This window comes from Lipotes vexillifer, unplaced genomic scaffold (assembly GCF_000442215.2).
Source record: "Lipotes vexillifer unplaced genomic scaffold, Lipotes_vexillifer_v1.1 scaffold612, whole genome shotgun sequence".
Taxonomy (NCBI): Eukaryota; Metazoa; Chordata; class Mammalia; order Artiodactyla; family Lipotidae; genus Lipotes; species Lipotes vexillifer.
The window spans coordinates 30,997-45,128 of record NW_006784340.1 but is presented as its reverse complement, the minus strand read 5'-3'; positions in this window follow the sequence as shown (position 1 = coordinate 45,128).

Sequence of the window (14,132 nt, the reverse complement as noted above, 5' to 3'; positions counted from 1 at the left end):
TAATGATTAATGAAGTTGAGCATTCTTTCATGTGTTTGTTGGCAGTCTGTATATCTTCTTTGGAGAAATGTCTATTTAGGTCTTCTGCCCATTTTTGGATTGGGTTGTTTGTTTTTCTGTAATTGAGCTGCATGAGCTGCTTATAAATATTGGAGATTAATCCTTTGTCAGTTGCTTCATTTGCAAATATTTTCTCCCATTCTAAAGGTTGTCTTTTGGTCTTGTTTATGATTTCCTTTGCTGTGCAAAAGCTATGAAGTTTCATTAGGTCCTATTTGTTTATTTTTGTTTTTATTTCCATTTCTCTAGGAGGTGGGTCGAAAAGGAGCTTGCTGTGATTTATGTCATAGAGTGTTCTGCCTATGTTTTCCTCTAAGAGTTTGAGAGTTTCTGGCCTTACATTTAGGTCTTTAATACATTTTGAGCTTATTTTTGTGTATGGTATTAGGGAGTGTTCTAATTTCGTACTTTTGTGTGTACCTGTCCAGTTTTCCCAGCACCACTTATTGAAGAGGCTTTCCTTTCTCCACTGTACATTCCTGCCTCCTTTATCAAAAATAAGGTGACCATATGTGCGTGGGTTTATCTCTGGGCTTTCTATCCTGTTCCATTGATCTATCTTTCCGTTTTTGTGCCAGTACCATACTGTCTGGATTACTGTAGCTTTGTAGTATAGTCTGAAGTCTGTGAGCCTGATTCCTCCAGCTCCGTTTTTCATTCTCAAGATTGCTTTGGCTATTCAGGGTCTTTGGTGTTTCCATACCACTTGTGAAAGTTTTTGTTCTAGTTCTGTGAAAAATGCCAGTGGTAGTTTGATAGGGATTGCATTGAATCTGTAGATTGCTTTGGGTAGTAGAGTCATTTTCACAATGTTGATTCTTCCAATCCAAGAACATGGTATATCTCTCCATCTATTTGTATCATCTTTAATTTCTTTCATCACTGTGTTATAATTTTCTGTATACAGGTCTTTTGTCTCCTTACATAGGTTTATTCCTAGATATTTTATTCTTTTTGTTGCAATGGTAAATGGGAGTGTTTTCTTAATTTCATTTTCAGATTTTTCATCATTAGTGTATAGGAATGCCAGAGATTTCTGTGCATTAATTTTGTATCCTGCTACTTTACCAAATTCATTGATTAGTTCTAGTAGTTTTCATTAGGATTCTCTATGTATAGTATCATGTCATCTGCAAACAGTGACATCTTTACTTCTTCTTTTCCGATTTGGATTCCTTTTATTTCCTTTTCTTCTCTGATTGCTGTAGCTAAAACTTCCAAAACTATGTTGAATAAGAGTGGTGAGAGGAGGCAACCTTGTCTTGTTCCTGATCTTAGTGGAAATGCTTTCAGTTTTTCACCATTGAGGACGATGTTGGCTGTGGGTTTGTCATATATGGCCTTTATTATGTTGAGTTCCCTCTATACCTACTTTCTGCAGGGTTTTTATCATAAATGGGTGCTGAATTGTGTCAAAAGCTTTCTCTGCATCTGTTGAGATGATCATATGGTTTTTCTCCTTCAATTTTTTTAATATGGTTTATCACATTGATTGATTTGTGTATATTGAAGAATCCTTGCATTCCTGGAATAAACCCCAATTGATCATGGTGTATGATCCTTTTAATGTGCTGTTGGATTCCGTTTGCTAGTATTTTGTTGAGGATCTTTGCATTTATGTTCATCAGTGATATTGGCCTGTAGTTTTCTTTCTGTGTGACATCTTTGTCTGGTTTTGGCATCAGGGTGATGGTGGCCTCGTAGAATGAGTTTGGGAGTGTTCCTCCCTCTGCTATACTTTGGAAGAGCTTGAGAAGGAAAGGTGTTAGCTCTTCTCTAAATGTTTGATAGAATTCGCCTGTGAAGCCATCTGGCCCTGGGCTTTTGTTTCTTGGAAGAATTTTAATCACAGTTTCAATTTCAGTGCTTGTGATTGGTCTGTTCATATTTTCTATTTCTTCCTGATTCAGTCTTGGCAGGTTGTGCATTTCTAAGAATTTGTCCATTTCTTCCAGGTTGTCCATTTTATTGGCATAGAGTTGCTTGTAGTAATCTCTCATGATCTTTTGTATCTCTGCAGTGTCAGTCGTTACTTCTCCTTTTTCATTTCTAATTCTATTGAGTCTTCTCTCTTTTTTTATTGAAGAGTCTGGCTAATGGTTTATCTATTTTGTTTATCTTCTTAAAGAACCAGTTTTTAGTTTTATTGATCTTTGCTTTTATTTCCTTCATTTCTTTTTCATTTATTTCTGATCTGATTTTTATGATTTCTTTCCTTCTGCTAACTCTGGGGTTTTTTTGTTCTTCTTTCTCTAATTGCTTGAGGTGCAAGGTTAGGTTGTTTATTCGAGATGTTTCCTGCTTCTTAAGGTGGGCTTGTATTGCTATAAACTTCCCTCTTAGAACTGCTTTTGCTGCATCCCATAGGTTTTGGGTCGTTGTATCTCCATTGTCATTTGTTTCTAGGTATTTTTTAATTTCCTCTTTGATTTCTTCAGTGATCACTTCGTTATTAAGTAGTGTATTGTTTAGCCTCCATGTGTTTGTATTTTTTACAGCTCTTTTCCTATAATTGATATCTAGTCTCATGGCGTTGTGGTCGGAAAAGATACTTGATACAATTTCAATTTTCTTAAATTTACCAAGGCTTGATTTTTGACCCAAGATATGATCTATCCTGGAGAGTGTTCCATGAGCACTTGAGAAAAATGTGTATTCTGTTGTTTTTGGATGGAATGTCCTGTAAATATCAATTAAGTCAATCTTGTTTAATATATCTTTAAAAGCTTGTGTTTCCTTATTTATTTTCATTTTGGATGATCTGTCCATTGGTGAAAGTGGGGTGTTAAAGTCCCCTACTATGAATGTGTTACTGTCGATTTCCCCTTTTATGGCTGTTAGTATTTGCCTAATGTATTGAGGTTCTCCTATGTTGGGTGCATAAATATTTACAATTGTTATATCTTCTTTTTAGATCAATCCCTTGATCATTATGTAGTGTCCTTCTTTGTCTCTTCTAATAGTCTTTATTTTAAAGTCTATTTTGTCTGACATGAGAATGCTACTCCAAGCTTTCTTTTGGTTTCCATTTGCATGGAATATCTTTTTCCATCCCCTTACTTTCAGTCTGTATGTGTCTCTAGGTCTGAAGTGGGTCTCTTGTAGACAGCATATATATGGGTCTTGTTTTTGTATCCATTCAGCCAATCTGTGTCTTTTGGTGGGAGCATTTACTCCATTTACATGTAAGGTAATTATCGATATGTATGTTCCTATTCCCATTTTCTTAATTGTTTTGGGTTCGTTATTGTAGGTCTTTTCCTTCTCTTGTTTTTCTTGCCTAGAGAAGTTTCTTTAGCATTTGTTGTAAAGCTGGTTTGGTGGTGCTGAACTCTCTAAGCTTTTGCTTGTCTGTAAAGATTTTAATTTTTCCATCAAATCTGATTGAGGTCCTTGCTGGGTAGAGTAATCTTGCTTGCAGGTTTTTCTCCTTCATCACTTTAAATATGTCCATCCAGTCCATTCTGGCCTGCAGAGCTTCTGCTGAAACATCAGCTGTTAACCTTATGGGGATTCCCTTGTGTGTTATTTGTTGTTTTTCCCTTGCTGCTTTTAATATGTTTTCTTTGTATTTAATTTTTGACAGTTTGATTAATATGTGTCTTGGCGTATTTCTCCTTGGATTTATCCTATATGAGACTCTCTGTGCTTCCTGGACTTGATTAACATTTCCTTTCCCATATTAGGGAAGTTTTCAACTATAATCTCTTCAAATATTTTCTCAGTCCCTTTTTTTTCTCTTCTTCTTCTGGAACCCCTATAATTCAAATGTTGGTGCATTTAATGTTGTCCCAGAGGTCTCTGAGACTGTCCTCAGTTCTTTTCATTCTTTTTTCTTTATTCTGCTCTGAAGTAGTTATTTCCACTATTTTATCTTCCAGGTCACTTATCCGCTCTTTTGCCTCAGTTTTTCTGCTACTGACCCCTTCTAGAGTATTTTTAATTTCATTTATTGTGTTGTTCATCATTGTTTCTTTCCTCTTTAGTTCTTCTAGGTCCTTGTTAAATGTTTCTTGCATTTTGTCTATTCTATTTCCAAGATTTTGGATCATCTTTACTATCATTATTTTGAATTTTTTTTCAGGTAGACTGCCTATTTCCTCTTCATTTGTTAGGTCTGGTGGGTTTTTATCTTGCTCCTTCCTCTGCTGTGTGTGTTTCTGTCTTCTCATTTTGCTTATCTTACTGTGTTTGAGGTCTGCTTTTTGCAGGCTGCAGGTTCATAGTTCCCGTTGTTTTTGGTGTCTGTCCCCAGTGGCTAAGGTTGCTTCAGTGGGTTGTGTAGGCTTCCTGGTGGAGGGGACTAGTGCCTGTGTTCTGGTGGATGAGGCTGGATCTTGTCTTTCTGGTGGACAGGTCCATGTCTGGTGGTGTGTTTTGGGGTGTCTGTGGACTTATTATGATTTTAGGCAGCCTTTCTGCTAATGGGTGAGGTGGTGTTCCTCTCTTGCTAGTTGTTTGGCATAGGGTGTCCAGCACTGTAGCTTGCTGGTCGTTGAGTAAAGCTGGGTGCTGGTGTTGAGATGGAGATCTCTGGGAGATTTTTGCCATTTGATATTATGTGGAGCTGGGAGGTCTCTGTGGACCAGTGTCCTGAAGTTGGCTCTCCCACCTCAGTGGCACAGCACTGACTCCTGGCTGCAGCACCAAGAGCATTTCATCCACACGGGTCAGAATAAAAGAGAGAAAAAGTAGAAAGGAAGAATTAGTAGAAGTAGAAAGAAAGAAAGAAAGGAAGAAAGAAAGAAAGAAAGAAAAGGAGGGAGGGAGGAAATAAGAAGGGAAGGAAGGAAAAAAAGGAAGAAAGAAGGTAAAGTAAAATAAAATAAAGTAAGATAAAATATAATAAATTTATTAAAATAAAAAATAATTATTAAGAAAAAATTAATATACAAAATGGACAGATAGAACTCTAGGGCAAATGGTGACAGCAAAGCTATACAGACAAAATCTCACACAGAAGCATATACATACACACTCACAAAAAGAGGAAAAGGGGAAAAAAATCATAAATCTTGCTCTCAAAGTCCACCTCCTCAATTTGGGATGATTCGTTGTCTATTCAGGTGTTCCACAGTTGCAGGGTACATCAAGTTGATTGTGGAGATTTAATCCGCTGCTGGGAGAAATTTCCCTTTCTCTTCTTTGTTCGCACAGCTCCTTGGGTTCAGCTTTGGATTTGGCCCCGCCTCTGCATATAGGTCGCCTGAGGGCGTCTGTTCTTCGCTCTGACAGGACGGGGTTAAAGGAGCAGCTGATTCGGGACCCTGGCTCACTCAGGCTGCGGGGAGGGAGGGGTATGGGGCCAGCTTGCGGCGGCAGAGGCAGGCATGATGTTGTACCAGCCTGAGGCACGCCATGCGTTCTCCCAGGGAAGTTGTCCCTAGATCTTGGCACCCTGGCAGTGGCGGGCTGCACAGGCTCCTGGGAGGGGAGGTGTGGATAGTGACCTGTCTTCCCACACAGGCTTCTTGGTGGCGGCAGCAACGGCCTTAGTGTCTCATGCCCGTCTCTGGGGTCCACGCTGATAGCCGCAGCTCGCGCCCGTCTCTGGAGCTCCTTTAAGCAGCGCTCTTAATTCCCTCTCCTCGCGCACCAGGAAACAAAAGGGGAAGAAAAAGTGTCTTGCCTCTTCGACAAGTCCAGACTTTTTCCCGGACTCCCTCCCGGCTAGCTGTGGTGCACTAACCCCTTAAGCCTGTGTTCATGCCAACCCCAGTCCTCTCCCTGCGCCCCGGCCGAAGCCGGAGCCTCAGCTCCCAGCGCCCCCGCCCCGGCAGGTGAGCAGACAAGCCTCTCGGGCTGGTGAGGGCCGGTCAGCACCGATCCTCTGTGCAGGAATCTCTCCACTTTGCTCTCCGCACCCCAGTTGCTGTGCTCTCCTCTGTGGCTCTGAAGCTTCCCCCCTCCGCCACCCGCAGTCTCCGCCCATGAAGGGGCTTCCTAGTGTGTGGAAACATTTCCTCCTTCACAGCTCCCTCCCACTGGTGCAGGTCCCGTCCCTATACTTTTGTCTCTGTTTATTCTTTTTTCTTTTGCCCTACCCAGGTACATGGGGAGTTTCTTGCCTTTTGGGAGGTCTGAGGTCTTCTGCCAGCGTTCAGTAGGAGTTGTTCCACGTGTAGATGTATTTCTGATGTATCTGTGGGGAGGAAGGTGATCTCCGTGTCTTACTCTTCCGCCACCTTACTCAACCCCGCCATCTTTGGAATGTTTGTTTTCTTTGGAAATTGTCTATTCAGGTCCTCTGCTCATTTTTCCATTGTATTGTTTGGTTTTTGATATTGAGTTGTATTAATTCTTTACATATTTTGAGTATTAACCCCTGATCAGGTATAATATTTGCAAATATATTCTCATACTCAGTAGGCTGCCTTTTCATTTTTTTGATGATTTCCTTTGCTATGCAGAAGCTTTTTACTTTCATGTAGTCTGACTTATTTTTGCTTTTGTTGCCTTTGCTTTTGGAGTCAGATCCAAAAGTCATCACCAAGACCAATGTAAAGGAGCTTATTGCCTATGTATTTTTGTTTTATGGTTCCAGGTCTTACATTCAGGTCTTTAACCCATTTTGAGTTAATTTTTGTGTACGGTGTAAGATAGTAGTCTAGTTTCATTCTTTGGCATGTCACTATCAGTTTTTTCCAAAACCACTTATTAAATGCATTTATTGGTTCTTTATAGTTACAGTGAGATAAAAATAGTACCTACCCTTAGGCTTGTTATGAGAATCAAATGAGACAATGCAGGGAAGCATTTCACGCAGTCCTGGTATATGGCAAGTGCTTGATAAACAGGAGCAATGGTTTTCCTTATTGTCTCATTCATACTCTACTATCCTTTCCCTTCCACTCAGACAGAGTCACCATTTCCTGAGTACACATGTTAGCAAATGAAAGCAGTCGGCAGGATAACATTTGGCCACCCAGGAGGGAGAAACCAGATGGCCTAGCTTATATTTACAGACCCACATCAGGAAAAACTGGGCTACTGTGGGTGAAAGAGTTTGAAAATGCACTAAATCAGGAACCAGAGGACAGGCTTACTACCTACTGCCAGTTGTTGGGTTAACTGAGGGGGCATAGTTGGAAATCAGATCCAAACTGGACTCAATCTTGATTCCTAAGCCTTCTTTAAAACTAATTTAGAAGTAAGAGAACAACCCCTCCCTTTCTGGCAGGCCAATTCAAGTTCAGATCCACGACCCCAAAGTGCATCATCTGTAAATTCTCCTGGAAACATGTCTTTGAATAGAGCCTTCCCATCCCCTCCTGACCCATCCCCTACTTCTTGTTTTCATGGTTCAGAGTTCCACTGTGACCTGGGATGTAGAAACTAGAGACAATATCCCTGCTGACAACAACAAAAGCTAAGTAAATTACAAAATGATAACTTTCCTTGTACTCTTCAGGTTACTGAGGTTATAGGGCAAAAAAGTAGCATGAAATCCAAGGAAAGAGAGGCTTCTCCAAGGAAATGTTGGAGAAGAGCTTTGGCTCACTTGCAGCAGAAGATGAAATGAAGAACCTGGGTATCACCATGCAGGTATAAAGAATTCAGCTAAAATTCTAAACAAATTGCTAAAGACTGAGTAAGGGCAATCATGACAGCATAGGACCTATGGGATACTGAGACATTTGAGGAATTTCCCCTTGCTCACAGGGTTTTCTCCATGGCTACTCCACCAAATGCTCCTGAGAAAGCCTAGAGAAGGTGAGCAGCTGCTGCTGGAGAAAAGAAAAGAACCCCATCTGTATCCTTCTACCCTAAAAAATGTAAGCCTTAAGATGTTAGAGGAGAGGCAGCAAACCCTGTCAGCTCAATGGCATAGGTGAAAATTCATTGCATCTAGGGAAGAAAGAAAATAAGAAGAAAACCTTTCATCCCTGGGGAAGAGCAGGAAATCATTTGGGGTCCAAGATCCTATACAAATAATATTAAAGGTCTTCTATTGTTGGCGGGGGGGGGCACAAGATTGGCAAAGATACCAGCCAGTGTGACTGACATGGGCAGGAGGTGCAGGATCTCTGACGATGCCCCCCATACAAGGCTCAGGTACCCAGGATCACTGGGGCCGAGGCTAGAGCAGAAGAGTAGGGGCCACTCCTGCGCCCACGCTGAGCCAGCAGGCACTGAGGGACTGTCTCAGAGAGAGACCTCGCTATGGAGCAGGATGCCAGGGAAGGCTTAAAGCTGGGGGAGTAGGCAGGAACAAAGCATTAAGAAAAACCTTCCAATCTCTTCCCCACCACCCCAAACATAAGACAATGCTAGAGCAATTTGAAGCCAGTGGTGTATAGAAGGTGACCATAGCAATGAAAAAACCCAGACTCAGCTCAAGTCTGATAGATTCAACTCCCACATTAATGGCCAAACACCCAAAAATGGCCTATTTGCAGGAATAAATAATATTACTTCAGTATCTTTTGTCCTACTCACAATGTCTTTAATTCAATAAAAAGTGATGAGATATACAAAAAATTAAGGAAAACCAAGAAACAAAGCAATTAGCAGAAACAAACCTAGACATGACCCAGCTGTTGGAACTATCAGGCTGGGAATTTAAAATAACTATCATATATATGTTAAAATTTCCAGTGAGAAAGAGAGACAGCACTCATAAATAGACAGGGAATTTCAGTAGCGGAATAGAAATTGTAAGGAAGAGTCAAAGGGAAATGCTAGATATAAAATCATGAAAAGAGAGATGAAGAATGCCTTTGATAGGCTCAGTAGCAGATATGATAGAGCCAAGAAAATAAACAGTGAACAAGAAAAGAGAGCAACAGAAATTACCAAAATTGAAACACAAAGAGGAAAAAGAATGAGGAAAAAAGAACAGTACATTTGAGAACTGTGAGGCAAGGTCAAACATTCTAACGTACAAGTAATTAGTATAAAGAAGAAGAGAGCTCAAGACAAAAAAAAAAAAAGTTGAAAAGATAGTAGACACATTTTTTTTTTAAATAATGGAAGTTATAAACCACAGATCCAAGGATATCAGAGAACCGCAAGCTGGATCACCACCCCCGACTCATACACACAAACTATAGTCTGTATGATTCCATTTATACAACTTTGAAAGAGCAAAGACATAGAGGCAGAAAATAAATCAGTGATTTCTTGAGGGCTGGGAATGTGGAGAGTGTTATTTGACTTAGTTACAGTTTGGAAGAACAATGAAAATATCCCTTATAAACATACGTGTACATTTTTTTCCTGTTTATGGGGGTTACTGAGTTATAAGACAAGAGTGCATTTTGCTTTATAAGAAAGTGCCTACATGTGGCAGGAGGGAATTTTGGGGGTGATGGACATGTGCTGTACATTGACAGTGATTGCAGTTACATGACTGTGTTTGTCAAAACTTCTAGGACTTCCCTGGTGGCACAGTGGTTAAGAATCTGCCTGCAAATTCAGGGGACACAGGTTCGAGCTCTGGTTGGGGACGATCCCACATGCTGCAGTGCAACTAAGCCCGTGTGCCACAACTACTGAGCCTGCACTCTACAGCCTGCGAGCCACAACCTCTAAGCCCGCACACCACAACTACTGAAGCCCATGCGCCTAGAGCCTGTGCTCTGCAATAAGAGAAGCCACCACAATGAGAAGCCCGCACACCACAGTGAAGAGAAAGCCCGCGCACAGCAACACAGCCAAACATAAATAAATAAAATAAATAAATTTTTTAAAAAACTTCTAGAAATATACATTTTAAAGGAAGAATTTTACTTTATATAAATAATAACTGACTTTAAAAAAAACTTAAACTTAGATGACCATGCTAGGTCAGTCCACCACTCCAAAAAACTTAATCTTCAGTTTGAACTCCATACTCCTATGCTACCCAGTGGGTTAGATATAAAAATTGGCCCAAGACAACACCAGATTTAATGGTCTCACTTCCTTATGATGGAGGTGGAGACAGACCACTCTTCATGATGGAATAATAATAGAGTATCAACAAGCTCTGAATAGTGGGGATCGAATGAGAAGTTGGGTCTTAAAATCTGGTCTTAGATGATGAGCCCCCAGGAGACAAAAGTTGGACAAAACCAACTGCATCAAAATTTTGCCTGTGTTGGCCCTTCTGAGCGCACTTTATAAAATCATAAAATGGGGCTTCCCTGGTGGCACAGTGGTTGAAAGTCCGCCTGCAGATGCAGGGGACACGGGTTCGTGCCCCGGTCCAGGAAGATCCCACACGCCATGGTGCGGCTAGGCCCGTGAGCCATGGCTACTGAGCCTGCGCATCCGGAGCCTGTGCTCCGCAATGGGAGAGGCCACAACAGTGAGAGGGCTGCATATCACAAAAAAAAAAAAAAAAAAAAAAAAATCATAAAATGCATTAATGGAAATGGCTAGTTTCATAGGGTATCCCCCAGCAATAAAACTTCAGTTTATGTTATTGGAACATTTTTCTCATAGTTGGTTTCTTCACACCAGTCTAGGCAGGAAATCCCTTGTGGTAAGAGTTCTAAATTCACATTAGGTCAGAAAGCTTGGTGATTTATTCTCTGGAGAATTTCTGAACTGAGGCTTCCTTATTATGTAATAAACAATATTTTATTTTGTCTCATTTCTATAAGTAAGCTTCTTTCAAAGTTCTATGTATCTTATATTTATTTTTCTTATTAGTCTCCAAAATGCCTGCTTCAAATCAGGGGGAAAAATGGATACATCACCATTTACCACATGTAAAAGTTAAACCAGTAAGAAGCATTGGTTCTCAATTGTTTCTCAAACCCAATTAAAGAAAATGATTCCATTTAGAAGAAAAGATGATGGAGGCTTGAATTTTGTTGAAAACCCTCTAGTAAAGGTCAGCATCCAGATAGGAGTCAACAGAACACAACCCTTTCTCACCAGAAGCCTTTTGTCTGTGAACAGCTTCATTATTTTTATCTTCTGAAAAGAACTTGGCCATCACATTTATATCAAATACCAGGAGGCTGTCCTTTGGTTTTGAAAGGTGTCTGAGTCACTTAAGAATCACAGAATTTTGTGCTTGAGGAAGACTCTCTTTGGTGTTGAAAGATGTCTGAGTCACTTAGGATATGTAGAAGGATGGCTCCCTCCCAGCTCATGGGTTATCTAACATCTGAGCAGCCCAAAGTTCATGTTGGCTGTTTGCATTAATCACCGTAATTTGACTAACAAGCTTGAAGTGACAGCTCAACCTCAGGATAGAATCAAGGCCACAAACTGAACAAAGACAAGAGGAAAAAGGGAGAGTGGTAAGGCAGAAATCCCCTGTTGCCCTCCATGGTAGCTGTGAATTTCCAAAGTGTCAGTAAAGACATCAACAATTCAAGCCAAAGGGGATCATGAAGGGATGCCCAGATGGGAGGGCGGCCAGGCCAGCTTCCTGCTCTCCTAGGCATGTTTTCTTCTTTCTGCAGATCTTAGCCAGCTTCCCTCTGACTTTGGCTGTGGCTCTGTGTGTGGTACCACCATGCCTGGACTTCAGAGTATCTTGGCCTCCTTTGCTGTGTTGATCAAAAATTCAACCTGGGCACTTTTGACTTCAAATAGTCAGATTTTGTCATTTTCTGTTCAAAAAATGTAATCCGTCTCCTTCCAAAGACCAAGTAAGGATAGACTTTTTTAGGATTTTGGCAAAATAAGAATGAACATTTAATTTACAAGGAAACTGAAGTAGAGCTCCCCCCTCACCACCAGCACCTCCTGTGCACATTCATCCAAAGGCATAAAAGACATGACCTCCCTGAGCACAGATGGCTGATTTCTTAAGGACCTCAAGTCAAGCAATCGATTACCCTGCTTCCTAGGCAGAACTCTTAACTCGCCCATAGTTTTCAACTCAATCTTGTCTCTTGCATTCTGCTTGAAGTACACTATCTGGCCAAGTATTACAGCTATACTTTTAATAAAGCTTCTCTACTTCTTTATAGTAAGCAACTCAACCTACTGGTTAAGTCACCACACACCTCTCTGCAATTAAGTACTTTTCCAAAACTTCTCTTCCATTTCCTGAACTGAGTTATACATAATACTACTTTCTGAGAATCCTTTTTCAGTGAACTTAAACAAGAAGCAGGTCTCCTCCGAACCTCTAGTATGTTTGTGCATCTTGAGAATCTCCACAAGCAAATGTGCATGGTTTCCCAAACTTATTTGACAAAAGAGCCCTTTTAATGCTCTCACTCACAACACCTGTTGTTCCATATAACACAGTGTGGGAATTTCTGTCAACCTCATAAATTAATTTCCCTTCCCGGTAACAGTAGATGCTACTTCTTGTTTGAAAAACCTAACACCATATTTCACATTCTCTGGTCAGAATCCGACCTCCAGCTCTGAGATTATTTGCTGAAAAGGCAGCACTGACACAGCCTGAGTCCAATTCCTCTTGCCTAAGTTTGCCATCACCTGGATTTCCCCAGGTGCTAAAAAAGAATCCTCCCTTTACAGAAGAGTGGACTTTCAGAATTGGATTCATTACAGTTATACTTTGTGATTACTTCACACATATAACACCAAGAAGAGGGCCCTCTCACATTCCTCCACATTCATTCATAGTCCAGGACGTACTATGTTATTTCCCCCACCCCGGCCCCCACCCAGAGTCAGCTTGCTTCCTTCTGCTCCACCTTAATCCACTATAATTTTTAAATCTGTGCCTTAGAGAGTAGCCATAACACATACTTCATGAATGATTCTGGACGTTTAATAAGAGAGAAATAGATATGACCATGTGTTTCTTTCAAGCCATGGTAGGTCTTCTTGTTCACAAATCAAAGCCTGATGCAAAAGAAAAACAGGTTCTCTTCACAATTATAAATCTGTCTGATTATATCCTAACATTTGATTTCTGAAAATAAGGAAATACAGTGACTATACTCCTCCTTCAATTGTTAATTGAACTTTATTTCAGGTTTTTTAAAGCACAAATGAAGCAGATTTGGAGAAATATTTGTTTTGATTAAGTCAGAAGATTTTATACATAGTTTGACCCCCCCTTTTTTTTCTTAAAGTGTGGGTTCTTAGCATTTGGAAGAAAACAAAGATCGCTGAGGGTGGGAAGAGATGTCTCATGTTTTCATAGAGATTTCAAAGCTTGAGTCATCCTTGTCATTTTCAGACCCAACTGCCCAAAGCTGACTCAAAAGGGTGGGGTAAAGTGGGGGTTAAGCTGAGTTTTGAAATCAATCCAACAACCTGTGACATCACCATGGAGGCCACTTCATTCATTGCTACCTCATACATCTGGTGCCTTCCCATGGCTCCCCAGATAAAAATAAGTTAGGCTCTGTTCATTTCCCAAGAATGTCCTCTCCTCTTAGAGATAATGTGGTGACTAGCAAAACAGCTCCAAATATTTTAGACTTGTATAGGTTAAGCCTCAAATATTCTGAAGTTCCCAGCACAAACAATCCCTGACTTATGATGGTTTGACTTATGATTTTTCAGCTTTACAAAGATGTAAAAGTGACACTCATGCAGTAGAAACTGTAGTTTGAATTTGAATTGTGATCTTTTTCCAAGCTAGAGATATGAGATAGGACACTCCTGTGATGCAGGGCAGCCACAGCCCCCAGGCAGCTATGTGATCATGGGGGCAAACAATCAACACACAACCATTTTGTACCCAGACAACCATTCTGTTTTTCACTTTCAGTATAGTAATCAATAAATTGCATGAGATATTCAACACTTTATTATAAAATGGGCTTTGTGATAGATGACTTTGCCCAACTGTAGGCTTATGCAAGTGTTCTGAGCACATTTAAGGTGGGCAAGGCTAAGCTATGATGGTTGGGTGTATTAAATGCATTTTTGACTCAGAATATTTTCAACTTATAATGGGTTTAACAGGACATAACCCCATCATAAGTCAAGAAAGTTCTGTATAGAACAGTAGTCACCTTATTAAAAGACTGACCATTCTTTATTCTTAGACCTCTTACAGTCGTTGTGAGGAATAGGTGAGCTAGTATACATACTGCAACTTGAATAGGGCCAAGCACAGAGGAAGTGCTCCTACTCACCGAATGTAAGTAATAAATGTCAGCTGTCACTACTGTTTTTTTTCCATGATTGTTCATAGC